Genomic DNA, 25,923 nt, shown 5'->3' on the forward strand with positions numbered 1-25,923 from the left:
TTCCATTCTGAGCTGTGGCTGAGAGCACGGTCGACGTATGCGTTAACAACACTCCTCTTGTACCTGTCAGGGCAGTCGCTGTTGGCATTTAGGCACATTCCTATGTTTGTTTCCTTTGTGTAGACTGCAGTGTGGAAACCTCCGCCCTTTTCCCATGACTGTTACATATATATATATATATATATATATATATATATATATATATATATATATATATATATATATATATATATATATATATATATATATATATACCGAGGAATTACCAGGTTTTCGATGTATACACAGTTTACTTTAGTTCTGGACTATATTCAGGACTAAAGAAATCTTGGTGGTTGGTCAAAATTAAGGGCCTGGACTGAGTGCGGCCTTCCTATGCTAGGATTCCCCGGGGGGAAACCTGAGGACCCTTCCTTATGCTTGGATCCCCAAGGGGAAACCTGAGGACCCTACTCTATGCTAGGATCCTCAGTGAAGAACTGTGGCTCCTCCTCCGCCAGGATACCCTCTGCTCCTGGTGGTATGGTCTTGGTGTCAGTCGCCGGTCAAGGGGGGTTTCTTTGGGTGCAGAGAGACGCTTGTCAAGTGTAAGAAGTGGTAGTGGTATTGGTCAGGTGTTGGTACAGGTGCTGGTAGTGGTACAGCTAGTACTGATACAGATGGTGGTAATGGTACAGGTTGTCGTGATACAGATGATGGTAGTGGTTCAGGTATTGGTGATACAGATAGTGGTAGTGGTTCAGGTAGTGGTGATACAGATAGTGGTAGTGGTTCTGGTAGTGGTGATACAGATGGTGGTGGTAGTGTTAAGGGTGGTGGTGATACAGGTGGTGGTAGTGTTAGGGGTGGTGGTGATACAGATGGTGGTGGTGGTACAGGTAGTGGTGATACAGATGGTGGTGGTGGTAGTACAGGTAGTGGTGACAGTGGCACTGATGTTGCTGCTACGGACACTATTAATACACCACTTCACAAAGCCAAGGCACTCGAGGCGTGCGGGCTCCAAGTGTCTCTGTAGGTTGCCGGGTGAGTGTGTCAAGTGTACCAGCTCTGCTACCTAACACAACAACGCCACCTACACGCGGGGAGTGACGCCGGCGATTCCCGTGCTCCTTAAAGATAACTCGAGACATGTATTGAAAATGCCTTGACAAAAGCTATGAAATATTTGATAAAGTTTAAGAAATAGAGAAGGAATGTTTGGTGAAGAGTTTCAACAGTCACCCTGCAAGGTTTGGTGAGGCTAGCCTCAAACGTCTGGCTTTTAACCTTGAGCAAACAAGTGTTTGTTCTTATAGGTTTATAATATATATATATATATATATATATATATATATATATATATATATATATATATATATATATATATATATATATATATAAATATATATATATATATATATAAAAGTCTTATGGGCTTAAATATACTAGATGGACACATGGCATTGCTCGAGTGCCAGGTGAACGTTAGGGTTTAATACTTACTGTCTTCATCACCGTAAACGTCTTCACTTCACACCATCTTCTACACTGTGACCATCTTAACTACATACAACTATCATCCCTCTTCTTCGCTATCTTCCCCATCTTCACCACCTTCCCTACCCTTCACCACCTTCCCTACCCTTCACCACCTTCCCTACCCTTCACCACCTTCCCTACCCTTCACCTCCTTCCCTACCCTTCACCTCCTTCTCTACTATTCACCTCTTTCCCTTCATCACTGATGGTGTCTTATTAAGCGAGACTGGAAATAAGTGTGATATGCTAATTTCATGCAACGGAGGAGTACATGGGGGGCTCGACCCAGACCCGCCTATGACGATCCCCGGCCAAAGACCAGTCACCCTACAAAGCTTCGAAAGACTAGCCCCAAACTTCTGACCCTCAACCTCGAACAGAAAAACTATAAAGAACAGACAGATATTGCCGTTTATAGATATACATATGCGCTCAGTGAACTCCTCAAACACTGTAAGAAATCAGTACTCACCTAATTGTGCTTGCGGGGGTTGAGCTTTGGCTCTTTGGTCTCGCCTCTCAACCGTCAATCAACTGGTGTACAGATTCCTGAGCCCATTGGGCTCTATCATATCTACATTTGAAACTGTGTATGGAGTCAGCCTCCACCACATCACTTCCTAGTGCATTTCATTTATTAACTACTCTGACACTGAAAAAATTCTTTCTAACGTCTCTGTGACGTAGTGCTCACGTGATGTTGCTAAACGTCACGTGCCAGTGCTCACGGTCGTGACGCTTAGGAAAAAGAAATTTTGATCCCACGACCAAAAAAAAGCGTTCACTGTAGCAAATGATGCCAGGAACTGCTGGTCACTGTTTTAACATAATCTTGCAATAATTTGTCTAAGATCAGATGGATAGAAAGATCAGATGGGGTAGAGAGATCGTTAATTAAAAGTTCCGCATTACCTTCCACGTCTGAAATCCAATTTGCAAACCAATTCTTTTACCTCAGCTTGTCATGACTCTATACTTACCCAATTTGTGCCCATTGAAAACACAAGAGAATACTTCAACCCTCAGCGCGCTCTCAGAAGAGCTGTGATGAGTCAGCCATTGGTACTCAAGACAATTATGAGCAAGTGAGCGTTCTTAAACCCCATTTTCTTCGCTTCTCTTCTTGTTCCTCCTCATTATCTCCCACTCTTCCGGCCCCGACCACGGCGGTCTCCGGGTTTGGAGTCCCTGTGCCAACTTCGAGGTAACCTCCGGAGCTGGAGCCCCCTGGGGCAGTTCGATGTTACCTTCAACTCGTTCTGACAGTTCCTGCGACGGCGCTGGAACCAATCGTATTGGCTTTCCATTGGAGACTTTCGGCGCGGTGGAGAGGGGGGGGGGGGGACCTGCTGCATGGGTGACAGCTTCTCCCCAGTATCAACCTACCCTGGTTTTGCGCCCTGGAGAAGCCACTCCAGACCGACAACCAGAGTGCAACTTCATACTCTCCTGAGACTGATCGATGCCTACTACTACTACTACTATGTTCATGACCTTATTCTACCTTATCCTTTGACTCTCTTCTCCAACTTATTTTTTTCCCTACGTAACTTCCCCTCCCTCCTTTTCTCCGTAATCCTCTCTCTCTCTCTCTCTCCTTCCCTCCGTAACCCTCCCTCCCTCCCTCCATAATCACGAGAAACATTGATGTCTATAAATCTTTCCCTCACTCTCTGGCTTGCACCAAATATTTGCACAGGTGATCTGTGAAGTTGGTAAGGTGACCTTGGTCGAAGGAGGAGGAGGAGGAAGAGGGGGAAGGGCAGGAGGGGGGAGGAGGAGGAGGAAGAAGAAGAGGAGAAGGAGGAAGAGGAGGAAAATGAGGAAGAGGAGGAGGAGGAGGAACAGGAAGAGAATGAGGAGGAGGTGATGACAGGGGGTTGAGTGTTTGTGGTGATGCGGTCTGAATTTCATGTAAACACAAACCTATATCATCGACAGAAGACAGCATCCAGATGAGAGAGAGAGAGAGAGAGAGAGAGAGAGAGAGAGAGAGAGAGAGAGAGAGAGAGAGAGAGAGAGAGAGAGAGAGAGAGAGAGAGAGAGTTAGTGTACATGCGCAGTGTCTACCATCAGCTCTCTGTTTCTCACCTCATCACCCACCAGATGCGATAAGTCTTATTTCTCTCTGCTTTTCCACATTTTTGCATCTCTATTTCTCATCCGAGAAGTAGAGACGCATTTCTCATCTCAAGCTCCCATCCAGTTTCACACATTATTTCATATTTTTCTATACTGCCAAAGTCTCCAAAAATAAAAACCGCTGCCGTGATCGCGTTACTTCTTTCTCATCGATTCCCATGAGAGGTGGCTCCCAGGGCCTCTCCTTGTAGCTCAGCCCAAGGAGGAGTTCGTGGACCAGCGTCGTGACAACACTCCGGACTCCCTATATATATTTTGATGCTCTTGCGATACTCTTCATTTTACTCTTCATCGTTCTGTAGCAGGTCTCTCTCTCTCTCTCTTTCTCTCTCTCTCTCTCTCTCTCTCTCTCTCTCTCTCTCTCTCTCTCTCTTTCTCTCTCTCTCTCTCTCTCTCTCTCTCTCTCTCTCTCTCTCTCTCTCTCTCTCTCTCTCTCTCTCTCTCTCTCTCTCTCTCTCTCTCTCTCTCTCTCTCTCTCTCTCTCTCTCTCTCTCTCTCTCTCTCACTGTGACTCTGCCTCCTGTCTGATAGGTACTCTCTCTTCCACTTACTCCAGTCTGTTTCCCCTGCTTACACAGCAGGCATCAGTGTTGCACAGCAGGCACCATTAATGCACAGCAGGCACCAGTGTTGCACAGTGTCGAAGACTTTCTGACCATGCATATCAAGTAGTTCCAACATTTCCTTCACTGTTAATTAACAACGAACTATATATTTCTAGCTGTCTCATCACCTCCTCCTCTCGATCATTAATTCTATTTAATATTTTGCATGTTAGTGACATATGGCTCTATCGCCTCATGCCTCGTATCTATTATAAATCATAAATATAAACAAGAAAGGTGAAAGTTCCCAACCGCATGACGTCACACACTTCTCAAGTTAATGAAGATTACTGAAAGTGGCTTGCTGAGGCCTTCAGTCATCTCCTCTAGTGTTTACGGGAGGATTTTCTGATCCAACAGTTTTGATTCATCTAGTTCCTCGAGTTGGTTTCCCTGTGTTGCCATCCTAGTCTCCCATCCCGTAGAGTGATCCGCCCAGCAAGCAAGCGACGGTCTTACTTCATGCAGGTCGGCGTTCAATCCCCGACCGTCCAAGTGGTTGGGTACCATTCCTTTCCCCCCCGTCCCATCCCAAATCCTTATCCTGACCCCTTCCCGGTGTTATAGTCATAATGGCTTGGCGCTTTCCTCTTGATAACTCCCCTCCTCCGCCCAGCGTCTGTTGGGTAGAGCAACCCACACGAACCAGACGCCGTCCGGATGTTGTTGTTGTTGTTTTAGATTTAGCTACTCAGAACGAAATGTCCAAGTAGCACGGGCTATGGTGAGCCCGTAAGCCGTCCGGAGTCTGAACGCCCATTAATAGCGTTTTCTGAGAGACATCATCCACCTTGCTGTCGTTTTCTAATTGGCTTGCACCTCTCTTATTTAGCCTCATACGGGTGTAGTTTAGGTCGGTTCTTATCATCAGATGCTGTGTGTCATCCTCATACGGGTGTAGTTTAGGTCGGTTCTTATCATCAGATGCTGTGTGTCATCCTCATACGGGTGTAGTTTAGGTCGGTTCTTATCATCAGATGCTGTGTGTCATCCTCATACGGGTGTAGTTTAGGTCGGTTCTTATCATCAGATGCTGTGTGTCATCCTCATACGGGTGTAGTTTAGGTCGGTTCTTATCATCAGATGCTGTGTGTCATCCTCATACGGGTTCTCTGCTGATTCGTAAGCCATAATTTCTTGGTCTTCTACGGATGTTCCAGTTCTTCGTTCTTGCTCTTCTGCCTTTTTTTTAAGCTTTTAGGTAATGAAGTGTTAAACAATAGAATGATGCTGCTTTTGCTTCTTTGTCTCTCTCAGCTGGAATGAATGTATCTTCATCTCCCGACTGGAAGATGCAATCCGTCATGATGTGCACAGTCATGCCTCTGAGATGATTGTTACACGATTTAGCAGATCATGTTCTGGGAAAACTGTTAGGATATGTCTTAAGATGAGCTGTGGGGAGGGAAGAGCCCTATGCCACCAAATACAGTGGGAAACAATAATAAATCATCAGATACTCTAACTTCTTTGTACATAAACAAATAAGTAAAGTGGTGAGCATGTATATCTCTGGTGGAGTTGACCACCATGTCCACAGCCAGGAGAGCCAAGGAGGTGCGTTTGTTGGGGCAAGCAAGGAGGCCGAGGGGTGCGTTTGATGGTACAAGCAAGGAGGCCGAGGAGTGTGTGTATTCATCTAGTTGTATTCACCTAGTTGTGCTTGCAGGGGTTGAGCTCTGCTCTTTCGGCCCACCTCTCAACTGTCAATCAATCAACTGTTACTAACTACTAACTATTCCCCCCCCCCCCCATACACACACCCAGGAAGCAGTCCGTAGCAGCTGTCTAACGCCTAGGTACCTATTTACTGCTAGGTAACAGTGCATTAGGGTGAAGGAAACTCTGCTCATCTGTTTCCGCCGGCTGCGAGGATCGAACCCCGGTCCCTAGGTCCACGAGCCTAGAGCGCTGTCCACTCAGCCACCAGCTCCCCGGTGTGTGTGTGTGTGTGTGTGTGTGTGTGTGTGTGTGTGTGTGTGTGTGTGTGTGTGTGTGTGTGTGTGTGTGTGTGTGTGTCCACACCACTTCTGTAGGTCTAGCCTCGTGTAAACAGCTGTCTGTCGAGTCACGGATCAACATCACCTTTGCTGCCACTGGGAGGGAGGAGGCACCCCTAGTGTTTATACCGTTATGCAGTACAATGTGGAATGGGTAGACAGTCAACACACACATACACAGTGTGTGTGTGGGAGGGGGGGGGGGCTGGTAGCTGAGTGGACGGACCGCGAGACTAGTAATCCTGTGGCCCGGGTTCGATTCCCGGCGCTGGCAGAGACAAATGGACAAAGTTTCTTTCACCCAGATGCCACTGTTACCTAGCAGTAAATAAGTACCTGAGAGTTAGACAGCTGTTACGGGCTGCTTCCTTGGTGTGTGTGTGAAAAAAAATAGTAGTTAGTAATAGTTGATTGACAACTGAGAGGCGGGCCGAAAGAGCAAAGCTCAACCCCCGCAAGCACAACTAGGTGAATACAACTAGGTGAATACACAGACGTAATCTTCCAACCAACAGTTGGAAGGTGGGGGTTAGGAGTTGAAGCTCGACCTTTCAGTGTGAGTATATCTAGACGAGAATACATACAAACCACGAGCAAGGCTGAGTCACACAATTTACCTCTGCGGCCAACCTGTGTAAATAAGGAACGTTGTATATAAACTTACTAACTTTCCTGCCTTCCCTCTCTTTCTTCGTAATCTCTCCTTTCTCTTCTATCTTCTTTCCTCCCTGCTCCTACTTTCTCCTTGTATCCCTCTCTCATCCCTCCCTCTCTCTTCCTGTCCTTCACGACTGGTAATAAATGCTCTACATCGAGTCTTCAGTCGTGTCAAGTGCGCTAAAGCCTGTGTTTTCCTCGGGAAAGTGAAACATTTGTTTTTTGTCCGTGGCGCCAGAGGGTGAATCACAGAAGTATTTCCCAGATTTCCTTCCCTGAGGCGGGAGAATTTCCGGACCTCCGAACGGCTTATTTTAAAGACAAACGAAGAGAAACAGTCGTTACTGATGACTTTGTATCACTTGTATATTAATCGTCATGCATTGTCTCTCAACATGCGTCAGTCTAGGGATGGGTCTAGGGGAGGCCTTGTTAATTGATAATACTAATATTAACAATATTTGTAAAATGCAGTTCTAATATCAATGATGGTAACAGAAACGATTATAATTTATTATTATTTTGACAATCATCGCCCTTGTCATTATATATATATATATATATATATATATATATATATATATATATATATATATATATATATATATATATATATATATATATGTGTATATATATATATATATATATATATATATATATATATATATATACATATATATATATATATAAGTATATATATATCTGAAGATGTATTAATATACGAAAGTACTTAAGGAAATTCCTGTTTCATTTTCCTCCGTGGTCTGACATTGTCACATTCTTAATCACGTGTTTATTTTCGTGATATACACACATAAGTATATATATATATATATATATATATATATATATATATATATATATATATATATATATATATATATATATATATATATCACTAGCAATTAATAACCAGCTAATGTACAATTACACTCCCCCCTCTTCAAGACCCCGGACCAATACAGAAGCCGGACTGAATGACTCTACAACAGGAACAGAAGCAACCAGAGGAACATAAGTTGCCAACATGTCAACACTCGATGTTGATACATTTAATACCTTATTAATATTCCCCTATGTCACCTAACCACCTCACCATAAGAGGTGAGGTAAACATGGTAAAAAAAATGCAACCTGGGGTACTACTGCACCCTCGAGGATTCCTGAGGCTTCGGTGGAAGCCTCGGGAATGAGGACTTCAGTGGAAGCCAATTCCACAGAGAAATGTGATTTCTCTGTGTATTGTTATTATAGTTAATAATAATAATAGTAATAACAATAATAATAATATTTCATCTAAGGAGAAGCACGCACGTACGTATATAAGCCTCACATCAAGACCAGGATTCGTCAAGCATTTACGCAGTCATTTACGAAACCTGTTCATCTTGTTTTTTACAGTTTATGAGGTCAGAAGCACAACGAGGTTCCTCATAACAATAATAACCGTGGGATGTGACGATCCGAAGCTCTGAAACTGCTTCATAAAGGTAAACCAACCTGCCATGATTCCAGGAAAGATATACAGGTTTCGTAAATGACTGTGGAAATGCTTAATGGATCCTGGTCCTGGCATTGTCCTCACATGTTTATCATTGTTAATAGCCTAGTTGTTCCTGCGGTGCCAATTTGTGCCAATTTGCCAAATCGATCATTTTTGTTGTAGTTGGCGAAGTGACAGTAGGCTATTGTGCACTAGAGGCTGCTCAGGTTTGTTCAGTAGAGTTGACTTACATATTTCATGGCTTCCCATGAAACATGCAGGGTTCCAAGAACCCTGCATGGTTCTTGGAACCTATAATGGAGATCTCGGCTACTAGGTCCGCGGGTAATGTTGACGTTCTCGTAGGCGGTTCCAGATTCGTTTCGAGTCCTAGATTTTACATTTTAATCCATTTATATGCTATTATGACGTTCTTCGTAGCTCTATCTAGCATAGTTTCCAAAGGTTACTTCCTCTTGATGAGTGATGAGTGCCGGCGAGAGTACACATGGATGGAGTTGTGTTGATATGTGTGTTGTGTTGTCCATATGTGTTGAGGGCCTCTCGTGGGCCCATGTTGTTGCCATTCGCGAAATAAACAAACACTGCAACACCATATAAACCACTGGTGAGCTGAGTATTCCATATCCAAGGACACAGCACCGCTTCTGTGTCAGGTAAGTCCACTACGGGCTCACCATAGCCCGTGCTACTTGGAACTTGTTCCGAGTAGTTGAATCTATAACAACTGAGTGTACTGACTGATCTGCTTCCATGGAAAACTCATCTTAGTCTACTAGTGACTCAGTAGTTTACACTGAGAAATAGTAAACACTAAAAGTTAACACTAAAACTAATGAATACTGTCGCTACCCTTGCTGTCACACACGGGCTGATAAGAGACAGTATCTGTCTCTCACCTCTGAAAACAGGTTAGTATGAGATCGTATCCTCCCCCCCTCCTCATGCCAGATACTGTGATGCCTCATACCAGGAATAGTGACCCCTCATACTTGGTATAGTAACCCCCTCATACCAGGTATAGTGACCCCTCATACTTGGTATAGTGACCCCTCATGCCAGGTATAGTGACCCCTCATACTAGGTATAGTGACCCCTCATACTTGGTATAGTGACCCCTCATGCCAGGTATAGTGACCCCTCATACCAGGTATAGTGACCCCCTCATACCAGGTATAGTGACCCCCTCATACCAGGTATAGTGACCCGTCATACCACGTATAGTGACCCTCATACCAGGTATAGTGACCCCTCATACCAGGTATAGTGACCCCTCATACCAGGTATAGTGACCCCCTCATACCAGGCATAGTGACCCACATACCAGGTATAGTGACCCCCTCATACCAGGTATAGTGACCCACATACCAGGTATAGTGACCCCTCATACCAGGTATAGTGACCCCCTCATACCAGGCATAGTGACCCACATACCAGGTATAGTGACCCCCTCATACCAGGTATAGTGACTCCCTCATACCAGGCATAGTGACCCACATACCAGGTATAGTGACCCCCTCATACCAGGTATAGTGACCCCCTCATACCAGGTATAGTGACCCCCTCATACCAGGTATAGTGACCCCCTCATGCCAGGTATAGTGACCCACATACCAGGTATAGTGACCCACATACCAGGTATAGTGACCCCTCACACCCTACGACCGCAATTCTACTTTAACAAAATGGAATTAAGTTCGATATCATGAAATACTTCAGATCTTACCTCGAGACCAAGGTAAGGCGAGACTCTTCAGCGTGGTAGAGAAGATGATGCCTGTAGCTCCTTTCTGCAGTGTCGTCACCTGTATACGCTTGCTTGGGACACCCTGGGGCACTAACAGTCTCGTAGATCAGACTGCTAATGATCTCGAAGGACAGACACACACAAGGGAACTAAGAACCTGGTTGTTCACAATGGTAATGACCTCTACGGACACATGGGGCCACTAACAGCCTTATAGGTAGCACTCGTAATGACTCTTTATTCCCCAGAGTGCCAAGACACTGGCACTCTCCCCTCCCCCCCCCCTGCGGTGGACGTCACCCGCGTCCCTTGGCTAACGAACAAAACTTCAGTGGTAATTCGAACTTTTTTCGTAAGTCGATCTTTTTTTTTCAATATTATTTTGCGTTCTTTCACTTTCTCGTTCCGCTTTCGTAAGGGTCCTTCTTTCCCCTCCTCCTCCTCCTCCTCCTGCTGGAGTTGTGGGCGTGTTTCCAAGGTGTGCGGGGGCGCGCGGGCGTGTGTGTGTGGCGTGGGTCACGGGCAGCGAGCGCGGGGAGACTGAGCCTTGAGGGGGCACGCCCCGGGTACTGGCTGTCTCAGCAGGGCATCTGGGTCGAGGCTGCCCCCCGTCCTGCACGCTCTCATGGCGCGCCGCCCCCCTCCCCTTGTCTTTCCCAGGGGGAAAGACAAGGGGGGACACCGCCTCTCTCTCTCTCTCTCTCTCTCTCTCTCTCTCTCTCTCTCTCTCTCTCTCTCTCTCTCTCTCTCTCTCTCTCTCACACTCTAAACATCCACACTAAACACATGTGAACACGTCTATGTGTCTGTACACACACACACACACACACACACACACACACACACACACACACACACACACACACACACATACACACACACATACACATACACACACACACACACACACACACACACACACACACACACACACACACACACACACACACACACACACACACACACACACACACACACACACACACACACACACACACACACACACACACACACACACACACACACACACACACACACACACACACACACACACACACACACACACACACACACACATACACACACACATACACATACACACACACACACACACACACACACACACACACACACACACACACACACGCACGCACACACACACACACATACACACACACACACACACACACACACACACACACACACACACACACACACACTCTCAAAGCAGCTTCCCAAGCACCAACCATTACAGACTTTGAACGTCAACGAACCATAACAAAATGATTTAGAAGACCAGTGGTGTCCTCCCTCCGACATAACAGTGACCCGCTGCCAAGAAAACTCCTACCCTGCAGACTTCCTCCTTCTTCCTTGCTTGCTGGTTGCCTCCTGAACCCCCTCAAGACACCCTCAGCTAATCTCAGCTATACTTACTATGCTAGTGGCTCGTGGGAGGCAGAGGGGAGGGTGGTAATCCTAGTTGCCATAGTGATAAACAAACGCACGAGAGGTATAAGGTTGTGGGGGGGGGGAATAAAGTCTCTATCCGGCTCACTGGTGCCAGATCGGAGGATCAGAAATAGACACACTGGTGCCAACTTAGAGCTCGTGTCTCGGTTGGATAATGGCAGAACGGGGTAATGTTTATATGGTGTGATGCCATTGTTTGCCAGCTGGGGTTTGCTTGTGTACTTGTCTCTAACTGCGCTTGCTTATACGAGCGCCAGCTCCTGGGTCCCGTCTTGTGTGTAATTGTATATATACAGTAGTTTAGTGCATGGGGTCTCGATCCTCGTGTTTCCTAGCCTATCTTCTCCTGAAGCTGCATGTGGAGTGAGCTTCAAGTCTCTCTAGCTCAATCCAGCTGCTCTCTACCACCATAATAGAATAGTGCCTCGTTCCCTCAGTTAATAGTTGTCTAACATGATTTTATATGATGCTTTAGGTGGGGGACTCCACGCTGGAGATCTATATTCTATATACAAGTTATGCATAGTGTTAGAAAATCTTCTTTACCATGGCCCTGCAGGACATCCAGATACTTGACAGCATTGCATACTCCGCTGATGATGTTGTGTTCACCTGTACTCCGGCGTGAGGCTCGGTCTATCCCCCGGGACCCTTGACGGTCTACTCGCTCAGTGTATTCTGGTCAAGAGGACCCCCTACAGAAGCTCACAAGGACGGCAGAGATCACAGTCTCTGCTCACTTTCTTGATTGCTTGATGAAGATTAAGCCACCCTAGAGGTGGCAAGGGCACGAATAGCCCGTAAGTGGTAGATTTGTTTTGGAGTGAATGTATTCTTTGGTCGTGACGGGATATACTGCGTGCTGAGCTCGAATTTAAATCGTCAGTTCCTACTATGTCGCTGCTATCGCGGGGAGAGATACTGCTTGACAGTATTTATGAGGGTGTCCAGCTGCTCACGCCCTCTTCCACCTAATACTTATATATCTTGTTTGGTACCAATCACTCGGTTCTAAACTTGTTTAGTTTAGCTTTTTCATGTATTGTTGATTCTAGCATCTCTGTCGATTACAGAAGCTTTAGAAACTGTGTGTGTGTGTGTGTGTGTGTGTGTGTGAGTGAGAGAGAGAGAGAGAGAGAGAGAGAGAGAGAGAGAGAGAGAGAGAGAGAGAGAGAGAGAGAGAGAGTAGGGGGAAGGGAGACGACCTTGGTGAAAGAACAAAGACACATACTTCTGCTGCGGAAGAGTAACATTACAATGATGTGAGATCATGTGAACTGATAAAACAAAATATTTTTGTTGTTCTAAATTCAATAAAGTATTGCGACAGAGTTGCAGTTTATCTCAGATATACGAGTTGTAATATAAACAATGACGAAATAGACTCGAAAGAACGTGAATTTTACAACTGTTGGAATTGCACGAAAATGCATAAATTTGTTCGATGGAGCTAACATAAATTAACCTCAGATTCCCTAACAAATGACATTTGATAATTGACCTTAATGGCGTAGTGTCCAAACCTCGTAGTGCACGGCTATATGTGAAGATAATAATAATAATAATAATAATAATAATAATAATAATAATAATAATAATAATAATAATAATAATAATAATAATACTTGTTTACCTCACCAAACATTGCTAATACATTAAGCGCAGGTCACTATACAATTAAGGATCACCAGCTGTCAGGTAATGTGGACGACGCTGGCCTCCGCCGATGGCCAACCAGGGGCCAGATTCACGAAAGTACTTACGCAAGCACTTACGAACGTATACATCTTTCCGCAATCTTCGACGGCTTTGGTTACATTTATTAAACAGTTTACAAGCGTGAAAACTTCCCAATCAACTGTTGTTATTGTTATAAACAGCCTCCTGGTGCTTCCGAGCTCATTAACTGTTTAATAATTGTAAACAAAGCCGCCAAAGATTGAGAAAAGATGTATAGGTTCGTAAGTGCTTGCGTAAGTGCTTTCGTGAATCTGGCCCCAGGCTCTTAACTGCCTACTGCGTCACCTGTAACAACGACAACACCTTCTGCGCAGCCTACGTGGCGCCAAAGTGCATTCTAACTTAATGTTGATAACTTATTACTATTAAGTTCTTTTACTGTATAATCTAACCCGTTACTATTATCCTTTAAAAGTAAGTCAAACATAATAAACTTTCAGATTCGCTACAAATAAAACAGAGACTTATACTAATTAAAACATAACGTAATTGCATCATTTGTTTGCGTTCGCAGGAATCCGGATTGAGCGGCACAGAATCCTCCTCTAATCCTAGAGGTTATAAGTTCCCAGCGATTATATTTGGAGCGTCTCAGGTATTGATATCTTTCAGCGAAATTCAGATATATTTGCATTTCGACGACAACAGTATTGCTCTGCAATCCATTTCAATTGTGACAAAAGGAAGCAAGCGGCTTGGGTTTTCTGAGAGACAAGGTGAGAGGCAGAGAGAGAGAGAGCGAGCAGGAGGGAGAGAGTAAATGAAAAGAGTAAGAGCATAAAAGAGTGTGTGGGAGTTGGTGTGAGAGAGTGGGCGATAGAGAGGATAAAGAGATAATAAAAGCAATATTAAGAAAGTGGGCGTGAGAGGGAGAGCATACGAGTGAAAAGGAGAGAGAGAGGATAAAAGAGAGAGAGAACGAGGGCAAGCAGAGGTAGTCGCCAAGAATGAGAGTGGGGGGCGAGAGACAAAGGAAAAGGAGAGAGAATGAGAAAGACAATGAGAGTGACGCAAGCGAGAACGTCCATTCCCAACTGGCAGTAATGTAACTGCATCGCTGGATGTACACAACACACCTGTAGATAACCGATATCAAAAGTAGCTTGAAGTCTCCTGACATCATCTGGAGTAGAAACCGGCTGCCGTATCTGTCACTGCGAGTCAACGGAGGGAACCTGAAGACCACCTGAGACCGCCTTAATCATATGGAGTCACCTGATATAACCTAAATAATCTGTGATTGCTAAAATTGTGTCCCTCTAGGTAACTGTAGGATGCCTCTAGGTCACAACAGGGTCCCTCTAGGTCACAACGGGGTACCTCTAGGTCACTAGGTATTCGCCTAAGCCACCTAGAGTCACCTGGAGAGGCAGCGTTGACGTCACTCAATACCTCCCACGTTTAATGACATTAAAAAATAGGTAATAAACGATGTTAAAGCAGGGATGCTCCTCGCACATGCTTTTGATAAGAGACTTTTGATCGCGTAGGTAAAGACTTGTGCAAAAATACATTTCCTTGAACTGGCTCCTTGGCCAGACGTGACTGCCTTCTTGAGGCGACTGTTGACGCAAGTTCCCAGCTCTCTCCCCCCTTCCTCTTTCCACCGCTCTCCTTCCTTTCCCCATTTTCTATTTTTCTATACTTCTATCTTCCTTTTTTCGCACTCGATCAGCCCGTTCCTCCTTGTTTTCCGCTTCGCTGTCTCTAATTTTTCACTATTGTTTAGGTCAGAAGAAAACATTACTCGAGAGATTCCATGATGGGATTCCAACTGGCCCTGTCTCTCGACCACATCAATCGCTGGGTGGTGGTCATCTTTCCCAAGCACACCAGTCGCTGGGTGGTGGTCGTCTCTCCCAAGCACACCAGTCGCTGGGTGGTGGTCGCCACTCACGACGACACCAGTCGCTGGGTGGTAGTCGTCTCTCCCAAGCACACCAGTCGCTGGGTGGTGGTCGCCACTCATGACGACACCAGTCGCTGGGTGGTAGTCGTCTCTCCCAAGCACACCAGTCGCTGGGTGGTGGTCGCCACTCACGACGACACCAGTCACTGGGTGGTGGTCGTCTCTCCCAAGCACACCAGTCGCTGGGTCGTGGTCGCCACTCACGACCACGCCAGTGGCTGGGTGGTGGTCGTCTCTCCCAAGCACACCAGTCGCTGGGTGGTGGTCGCCACTCACGACCACGCCAGTGGCTGGGTGGTGGTCGCCACTCACGACCACGCCAGTGGCTGGGTGGTGGTCGCCACTCACGACCACGCCAGTCGCTGGGTGGTGGTCGCCACTCACGACCACACCAGTGGCTGGGTGGTCTCAAAGTCAACACCACGGAGGATAAAATCACAATGTTGATTTTGGTGATCATTTCCAGATGGCTTAATTCAGTTTCCCTCTGTCTGTACGACGGCAGTTTGTGACGCAGATATCCTAAATTTATGCAGTGATAATTTCAACATAATAATAATAATTCATTATGACGGGGACAGGCAGCCAGTGCATATATATACATGTTCGGCTTATATCGAGGTCCTTCTCCTTATGTAAAACTCCTCAGGAAGCAACCCTTCAACAGGCTGACTAATTCCTGGGTACCTATTTACTGCTAGGTGAACACGGAGCATTAGATGAACCATTTCTGCCCAACCATTTCTGTCCCTTCCCCGGGATTTGAACCCAGGATTCCTGATTGTGAAAACGATCCAAATTAGCCACTACCATGTGTATGTGTGTGTGTGTTTGTGTGTGTGTGTGTTTGTGTGTGTGTGTGTGTGTGTGTGTGTGTGTGTGTGTGTGTGTGTGTGTGTGTGTGTGTGTGTGTGTGTGTGTAATTACCTAAGTGTAATTACCTAAGTGTAGTTACAGGGTGAGAGCTACGCTCGTGGTGTCCCGTCTTCCCAGCACTCTTTGTCATATAACGCTTTGAAACTACTGACGGTCTTGGCCTCCACCACCTTCTCACTTAACTTGTTCCAACCGTCTACCACTCTATTTGCGAAGGTGAATTTTCTTATATTTCTTCGGTATCTGTGTTTAGCTATTTTAAATCTATGACCTCTTGTTCTTGAAGTTCCAGGTCTCAGGAAGTCTTCCCTGTCGATTTTATCAATTCCTGTTACTATTTTGTAGGTAGTGATCATATCACCTCTTTTTCTTCTGTCTTCTAGTTTTGGCATATTTAATGCTTCTAACCTCTCCTCGTATCTCTTGCCCTTCAGTTCTGGGAGCCACTTAGTAGCATGTCTTTGCACCTTTTCCAGTTTGTTGATGTGCTTCTTAAGATATGGGCACCACACAACAGCTGCATATTCTAGCTTTGGCCTAACAAAAGTCATGAACAATTTCTTTAGTATGTCGCCATCCATGTATTTAAATGCAATTCTGAAGTTAGAAAGCATTGCATAGGCTCCTTGCACAATATTCTTTATGTGGTCCTCAGGTGATAGTTTTCTATCTAGAACCACCCCTAGATCTCTTTCTTTATCAGAATTCTTTAAAGATTTCTCACATAATATATAGGTTGTGTGGGGTCTATGTTCGAATGTCTATGTTATGTGGGGTCTGTGTGTGTGTGTGTGTGTGTGTGTGTGTGTGTGTGTGTGTGTGTGTGTGCGCGCGCAACATCTCTATGTTGCTCTTTCTATATCTCCTATCGTCGTATGTACTTTCTTCATCTGATTATTATTTATTACCTAAAAAAATAAAGATAATAAATTATTATTTATTACCTAAACTGAGTACTAGTGACGTAGTTATACTCATCATCAGCGTCTGTACCGTCTTTATCATCATCAGCGTCTTTATTACCATCATCTTCAGGGTTTTTATCATTATTTTCAGCATTTTCATCATCTTCATCATTGTCAACGTTCTTTATCATTATTCAACTTCGTCGGCGGCTTCATCTTTATTATCAGCGTCTTAATCACCCTAATCATCATTAAAATAATAATTAACATTTTCACGATCTAAATCAAGGTCATTTCTTGTAAGTTATATAAACAAAAAATGTTCACTGAAGGAATTCCTGAAATATCCGGGCCACCGCGGTCATCCGGCTTTCATTATCAGTTATCCGGTTTGTGATTTTATTCAAGAACAACTGTGTTCTTATATACAACAATGACGTAAAAGTTATTATTGTTTATGTGTTGTTATTGTTATTAATCGTCGGTTAGTTCCTTTGGTCCTCCTGCAGCTGTACTTTATGAAAGAAAACGTTTTATATTTTCAGGGAAACTATGATAAATTTAGATTTAATTTTTTAACCATCTCTGTGCACACACACCAAGTTGAATTTGCTGGTTTGAGCATCGGTCAGTTCTTTGAAACAGTGGCAAATTTCTCAGAATATTGAGAATTCTAAACAAAATGATCCAAAACCTCTCAGAATTCTAACGAATATTGAACAGGTTTCCAAGCCAATTAGATTCCGATACATCCACATTTGGAGTTGTGAACGAAGACTTGCTCCACTACTTCACACTCTTAGTGAAGTATATGGCATATGGTACATATGGTAGTTCAGAATTTCGACACAGGTCAAAAGTACACAGAGAGTGCAAGAAGTGTAGCCATGGGTACACGAAGAGTACACAGGAAGTACTCAGGGAGTTACATGAAGAATACGCAAAGATTAGAGTATACGGAGAGTTCACAAAAAAGTATGTGCAGAGTTTCAATATAAATGTTAACATTTTGGACTGGTGACATTTGTTTAGTCGCCCTTCTATGTACTCTTTTTTGCAAGAGAGAGAGAGAGAGAGAGAGAGAGAGAGAGAGAGAGAGAGAGAGAGAGAGAGAGAGAGAGAGAGAGAGAGAGAGAGAGAGAGGTCTCGGGTGCTCTCACGTGTGAAAGTGTGTGTACATTAAAGGCGTATGCATGAGGGGCCGTGTGCATGTGTAGTATACATGTGTGTGTATGAAGATGTGTGCACCAAGAGCGTGTACAGGCCGGATGGAGGGAGGAGGGGAGGGGGGGGGGGAAGGTGTAGACAGGAACATGTAAACAAAAGATCAAGAAAAAAATTAAGATGTTCACATTATGCCCAATTTCACCTGAAATAATCTAATGTGAAGAAGGGAGGCAGGGAGGAACGGTGTACGGAAGGAGAAGAGGAGGAGGGAGGGAGGGAGAAGATAAGAGGAGGAGAGAGGGAGTGAGAAGATAAGAGAAGGTGGAGAAAGATATGGAATACCCAGCATAGTAAGGCTCATGATGCCTGTCCCCAGTCAGTGAGTCACACAGACGTGCCCTACCTGCCCTCCAGCAACGGTGCCTCTAGGAGCAGCGCCTTCAGGAGCAGCGCCTTCAGGAGCAGCGCCTCCAGGAGCAGCGCCTCCAGGAGCAGCGCCTTCAGGAGCAGCGCCTTCAGGAGCAGCACCTCCAGAAGCAGCGCCTTCAGGAGCAGCGCCTTCAGGAGCAGCGCCTCTAGGAGCAGCACCTCCAGGAGCAGCGCCTTCAGGAGCAGCGCCTTCAGAAGCAGCGCCTCCAGGAGCAGCGCTTCCAGGAGCAGCACCTACAGGAGCAGCGCCTCTAGGAGCAGCGCCTTCAGGAGCAGCGCCTCCAGGAGCAGCGCCTTCAGGAGCAGCGCCTACAGGAGCAGCGCCTCCAGAAGCAGCGCCTTCAGGAGCAGCGCCTCCAGGAGCAGCGCCTTCAGGAGCAGCGCCTTCAGGAGCAGCACCTCCAGAAGCAGCGCCTCCAGGAGCAGCGCCTTCAGGAGCAGCGCCTTCAGGAGCAGCACCTCCAGGAGCAGCGCCTCTAGGAGCAGCGCCTTCAGGAGCAGCGCCTCCAGGAGCGACGGAGGACGAAGGCGCGCCGGCGACACAGAGGAGGAGGCGGACGCGGGTCACTAAGCCAAGGTTCTAAACGGTAGCGACGAGAGGGCTTAAATACGGCCGTTGTATCAGGGTGAGTTAACACTAGTGGTGGTTAACATGGCGGTGATCATTAGCACGGGTGGTCGTTAACACGGGTGCGCGTTAATGCAAGCGGTCGTTAACACAGGTTGTAATTAACACAGGTGGTACTTGACATGGGGGGGGGGGGTGGTTAACACCTCTATTATCGAAGGTGGTGGATAACACGGGGGTAGTTAACACAGGTGGTCCTCATCACAGGCTGTAGTTAGCACATTTGGTAGTTAGAACATATGGTAGTTTACACAGGGGGGGGGGGGTAGTTAACAGAGCGGCAGTTTACGAAGGGAGTAGTTAAAGCAGGTGGTAGTTAACACAGGCAATAGTTAACATAGCTAGTCAGGTGGTGCAGGATGACAGGTGGTGCAGGGTGACAGGTGGTGCAGGGTGACAGGTGGTGCAGGGTGACAGGTGGTGCAGGAGACAGGTGGTGCAGGGTGACAGGTGGTGCAGGGGACAGGTGGTGCAGGGAGTCAGGCGGTGCAGGGTGACAGGTGGTGCAGGGGTGACAGGTGGTGCAGGGGTGACAGGTGGTGCAGGAGACAGGTGGTGCAGGGGTGACAGGTGGTGCAGGAGACAGGTGGTGCAGGGTGACAGGTGGTGCAGGGAGTCAAGCGGTGCAGGGTGACAGGTGGTGCAGGGTGACAGGTGGTGCAGGGAGTCAAGCGGTGCAGGGTGACAGGTGGTGCAGGGGTGACAGGTGGTGCAGGGGTGACAGGTGGTGCAGGGTGACAGGTGGTGCAGGATGACAGGTGGTGCAGGGTGACAGGTGGTGCAGGGTGACAGGTGGTGTAGGGGACAGGTGGTGCAGGGGACAGATGGTGTAGGGTGACAGGTGGTGCAGGGGATAGGTGGTGCAGGGTGACAGGTGGTGCAGGGAGTCAGGCGGTGCAGGGTGACAGGTGGTGCAGGGGTGACAGGTGGTGCAGGGGTGACAGGTGGTGCAGGAGACAGGTGGTGCAGGGTGACAGGTGGTGCAGGGAGTCAGGTGGTGCAGGGTGACAGGTGGTGCAGGAGACAGGTGGTGCAGGGTGACAGGTGGTGCAGGGAGTCAGGTGGTGCAGGGTGACAGGTGGTGCAGGAGACAGGAGGTGCAGGGTGACAGGTATTGCAGGGTGACAGGAGGTGCAGGGAGTCAGGTGGTGCAGGGTGACAGGTGGTGCAGGGTGACAGGTGGTGCAGGGAGTCAGGTGGTGCAGTGGACAGGTGGTGCAGGGTGACAGGTGGTGCAGGGTGACAGGTGGTGCAGGGAGTCAGGTGGTGCAGGGGACAGGTGGTGCAGGGTGACAGGTGGTGCAGGGTGACAGGTGGTGCAGGGGACAGGTGGTGCAGGGTGACAGGTGGTACAGGGTGATAGGTGGTGCAGGGTGACAGGTGGTGCAGGGGACAGGTGGTGCAGGGTGACAGGTGGTGCAGGGTGACAGGTGGTGCAGGGTGACAGGTGGTGCAGGGGACAGGTGGTGCAGGTCACGGCGGCGTGGAGTGCACTGCACAACAGTGTTCGTCAGCGACCCCAGCAGGAGGAACGTGACACCAACACATTTCACCCGCCACCTCGCGCCCTCTGCTCACATCACGGCGACGCAGAGGACGTGCCGCAAGTGCCGCAAGTGCCGCAGGTACCGCACACGCCGCACACTCCACAGGAGCCACACCAGCAGGAGCCGCGCCAGCAGAAGGCAACACTAGCACTCGCTCCTGAAGGGATAGTTCCTCTGATCACAAAGAAAAAAGTTAGGAGGCGGTCGCATGCGCGCCCAGGTGGCGTGGGGGAACAAGTGAGGCGGGAGGGAGGGACGGTAGGAGGGTAGAAGGGAGGGAGGATAGGTAGGAGGGGAGAGGGGGGACGGAAGCTGGCGTCTGGCCCTCTGCCAAGTGCAGTCCTCCACTGCTACCAGCGGTGGCAGTATCCCATAACCACCGCTTCTCCCGCCACCGTGATGCCGCCAGGTGAGTCAACCTGCCGCCAGGTGAGTAGACCTGCCGCCGCCGCCTCCTGAAGGAGGTCACCAGCCTCTACCTCACCACCTACGGGTTGTCTAACGAGGTGATCCGTCCGCCTCCTCCGCCAACCGGCCCGCCCCGCGCGCACCTCCGCCAGCTACTGAGGACCTCGCCAGGGGGAACCGCCTCGTAACTCATTTTGGGACGCGAGCGACGCTCTGGGGCTCCGTCGCCGCCCTCTACAGGAGGACTCTTGCTCCTGTAGAGAAGAGTCTCTACAGGAGAAGAGGCTCTTGCTTCTCTTGCTTCACCTTCCCTCTGGCGCTCTATGGTAACTGGTTTACAAAGGCCGTAAGGATGACTTTAATACAGGTTGCCACCAATATTACTTACAATGACTAATAATAGTGATATTAATTTACAGTGCTTATGGCTACTGTAATAATTATTATAACTAACCATATACTCATTAGAAAGTTACAGGCACATGGTATTAGAAAGGGGGCGGGGTCGAGGGGGGGGGGGGTTATCATGAGTGTCGCTACCAGAGGTAACCATACAGTTTAGGGGTAGCCATACAGTTCGGGGGTAACCATACAGTTCAGGGGTAACCATACAGTTTAGGGGTAACCATACAGTTTAGGGGTAACCATACAGTTTAGGGGTAACCATACAGTTTAGGGGTAACCATACAGTTTAGAGGTAACCATACAGTTTACGGGTAACCATACAGTTTAGGGGTAACCATACAGTTTACGGGTAACCATACAGTTTAGGGGTAACCATACTGTTCAGGAGTAACCATACAGTTCAGGAGTAACCATACAGTTTAGGTGTAACCATACAGTTTAGAGGTAACCATACAGTTTAGGGGTAACCATACAGTTTAGGGGTAACCATACAATTAGGGGTAACCATACAGTTTAGGGGTAACCATACAGTTCAGGGGTAACCATACAGTTCAGGGGTAGCCATACAGTTCAGGGGTAACCATACAGTTCAGGGGTAACCATACAGTTTAGGGGTAACCATAAAGTTTAGGGGTAACCATACAATTTAGGGGTAACCATACAGTTTACGGGTAACCATACAGTTTAGGGGTAACCATACAGTTTAGGGGTAACCATACAGTTTAGGGGTAACCATACAGTTTAGGGGTAACCATACAGTTTACGGGTAACCATACAGTTTAGGGGTAACCATACAATTAGGGGTAACCATACAGTTTAGGGGTAACCATACAGTTTAGGGGTAACCATACAATTAGGGGTAACCATACAGTTTAGGGGTAACCATATAGTTTAGGGGTAACCATACAATTAGGGGTAACCATACAGTTTAGGGGTAACCATACAGTTTAGGGGTAACTATACAATTAGGGGTAACCATACAGTTTAGGGGTAACCATACAGTTTAGGGGTAACCATAAAATTAGGGGTAACCATACAGTTTAGGGGTAACCATAGAGTTTCGGGGTAACCATACAATTTAGGGGTAACCATACAGTTCAGGGGTAACCATACAATTAGGGATAACCATACACTACAGGTGAAACCATACAATTAGGGTATGGGAACCAGATTAAGGAATTCGATGTCTGATCAACAAAAACACTAAAAGAATGTTGTAAGATAAGATTTAACTTTCGCCGTTATCAGTAAAGATTGTGGCAAGTTGTTGTTGTTGTTAGAGGGCAAAGCACAAACACAACAGCAAAGGTAACAGCCTGGCTGTTCAACTTATGTATTGGTGACTTGCTAATTTTCTTATAAATAATTATAATAAAATCCCTGTGATTTCCTGTCGGCTATTTTCCTCCAAGCTAACCATATGAAAAATATAAACAGAGTAATTGACATCTTACGAAGCAATATTGGAACCTAATAGGACTGGTGATGATGGTGATTTAGACCGTGGAGGATCTTAAGACCAAGATTGGTAGGTCTTAAGGCCAAACCCGAACCAAAACTCCTAATATTATTCACTATATCTTGGTCTTTTAAGTTTCCTCTTTACACTATACAGTCTAGTTTTCGTCGTACTACACAACGGAAATTAATTCACTTGAACGGGTACAGGGAAGAGCGCCAAAGGTAATCCCAGGAAAGAGAACACTGCCCCCATGAAGAGAGACTCAGGAAAGCTAATTTAGATTCCCATCAGGCGGAGAAAAAGGCGATGACATGACTGAAGGACATAAATGGATGAAAGGGGATATTATTGGGTTTGAAATATATCAAAATATTGACAAGAAGGTCCGTTTCAGGCAGGTCGGGTTCCTGGCAGGTGGGGTTCCTGGCAGGTCGGGTTCCTGGCAGGTGGGGTTCCTGGCAGGTCGGGTTCCTGGCAGGTCAGGTTCCTGGCAGGTCGGGTTCCTGGCAGGTCGGGTTCCTGGCAGGTCGGGTTCCTGGCAGGTCGGGTTCCTGGCAGGTCAGGTTCCTGGCAGGTCGGGTTCCTGGCAGGTCGGGTTCCTGGCAGGCTCACCAAGGCGCCGAGAGAAGCCAGACTTGCGCTCATAAATCGCCTCGAGATTTGTGCTTCCCAGTTCCCCCAGAGACTTTTGGGGTGAGCTTCTACCCTATTAGATTCCTTGATTAATTTCCTCTGGAATTTCCGATTTCATTTTTGCATGTGTGTGTGTGTGTGTGTGTGTGTGTGTGTGTGTGTGTGTGTGTGTGTGTGTGTGTGTGTGTGTGTGTGTGTGTGTGTGTGTGTGTATTTGTGTGTGTGTGGCTGGTAGCGAGACAACATCCATAAAGTGATGAGGGAACATCCAGTGACCAGCTAGCAATGAGAGAACATCCAGAGACCAGCTGGTGACGAGAGAACATCCAGAGACCAGCTGGTGACGAGACAATATTCAGAGCGGAAAATATCTTCTTCACGTTGAAAAAACATTTGTGGAAAAATATTCACTCTATTGTTAGAATGTTATTGAACAAAAATATGTTATCCTGCCTGCAAATTTATCAGTGAACAGTATTGCATTCAACACAGATATTATTTTATAAATAAATACGATATAATAGCAGTAAATAATGATGAAGATAACATAGAGTCAAACTATATAACGAACGCGAAAAAGATATCACAAATGAGGACAGACACGAGGTATATAAATACAGGAAAAGAAGGTATATACGAATGATGGTTATAAGATCAGTGTGATGATACAGACAGAAGAGTAATGACATTTAATCTTCTGATTATTTTAACTCCCATTCTATAATTATTATGCTTGCTCGTTCTGATGTTCTTAAACTAGTACTGCGAGCAGTTTAAAGGCGTGGCCATTAGAAGATTTGCCACAAGATAACGGGGACTTTTAAAGGTGTCTTGACTCATATTAAGGTATTGGTGTTGATTTAGGAAAGACTTTGTAACAAGGATCTTTGCAATTGAATAATTTCGTGAAAATCATTCTCGTCTTTTTTATTCAATTAAATAATTTGCCATATTTAATTGAATGAATTTTGTCTAAGTCAATTCTCTATTATATAAATAAAATTTAGTCTTCTATACTTTCATAAAATCAGTAACGTAGTCCACATTAGCTCTGAACTTCGTTAACTGCATGTTGATAAAATTATTGGTTTACTGGCCTTTCTTGTTTACCAAAGATTTGGCTTACGGGCTATTCATGCCCGTGCCACCTCTTGGGTGGCTTAATCTTCATCAATCAATCAAGATTTGGCATTTGAAATTAGAAATGATTATTTAACTCTATTGAAATGATATTATAATCTCACCTGGATATATAAATTAATTTATATCAACATTTCAGTTCTTCAGTGGCGCACTGGTCAGCACAGTGGGTTCACTTCCAAATGGTCCCGGGTTCGATTCCCAAACAGCACGAGACGCTAGGTAATTTGTTAAGCCTGTGGCTTTGTTTACCTAGCAGGAAATAAGTACCCAGGAGTTAGTCTACTGTTGTGGGTTGCATCCTGGAGAAGACTACTTGTTGGTCTCGGGGAACTTGAATAGTTGTAACAGTCTTCCAGTGCCTGACCATGAAGAAGTATAATACTTATTTTTCAGTATTATTATTAGCAAAGTTGCAGTATTATTTATACTGAAATGTGGCGTGAAAACACCGCAGACTGCACTCCTATTTTATTCAATTGTTCATAAATGCTCTGTATGACTAACCATCCTGTGTGATGGGGATTTTATAGCATCACCTAGTTAGCTTTTTTGACACACTGTACTCCACTTCATATAGTCTAGGGTAGCTGCACTAATGCAGATGTACCTAATGTATTAATAAAAAAAAATCATAAATGTCATACTGGAGTTGAAACCCTTAACAGAGCTGTAATGGATGTAATTCAAAATCTCTCGTTTGTGGATGTGAACCAATTTTTTTCCTCTGTGAATATAATCCAACTTTTTGTGGATGTTATCCAAGTTGTTTCTTTTGTGGATGTAATCCAACTTCTTTCCTCTGTGGATGTGACCCAGTCTCCTCTCATTATTATCAGAGAAACAACTTAAGATGTTTCCAAACTGCCATTAGCGAGTGGGAGTGTGGGAGTTCATCACAACTTGTAGCGACTACAGATGTGATACCAAACATTAGCACAATTATATAATATAGAGTATTAATGTTAATACTTTACAGTAGTACATAGAAGTTCTACTCTATTGTGGTCCAGGATTCCACTGAC

At 46.0% G+C, this 25,923-nt stretch overlaps 1 protein-coding gene across 2 annotated transcripts in view; it reads right to left on the minus strand.

Moving 5' to 3' along the window:
• LOC123759442 (serine/threonine-protein kinase meng-po) overlaps positions 1–18,780 on the minus strand; it is a 55,533-nt gene extending 36,753 nt beyond the window's left edge. Inside the window, exon 1 of one of the 2 annotated variants that reach the window (XM_069335237.1) lies at positions 18,650–18,780. The gene's annotated coding sequence lies outside the window, so the exon portion shown is untranslated. Of the gene's footprint in view, positions 1–10,155; positions 10,760–18,649 lie in introns of those variants that run through there. The other variant, XM_069335235.1, reaches the window with a different exon arrangement.
• Positions 18,781–25,923: the final 7,143 nt, after the last annotated feature.

Source organism: Procambarus clarkii, chromosome 32 (genome assembly GCF_040958095.1).
Source record: "Procambarus clarkii isolate CNS0578487 chromosome 32, FALCON_Pclarkii_2.0, whole genome shotgun sequence".
Lineage (NCBI taxonomy): Eukaryota > Metazoa > Arthropoda > Malacostraca > Decapoda > Cambaridae > Procambarus > Procambarus clarkii.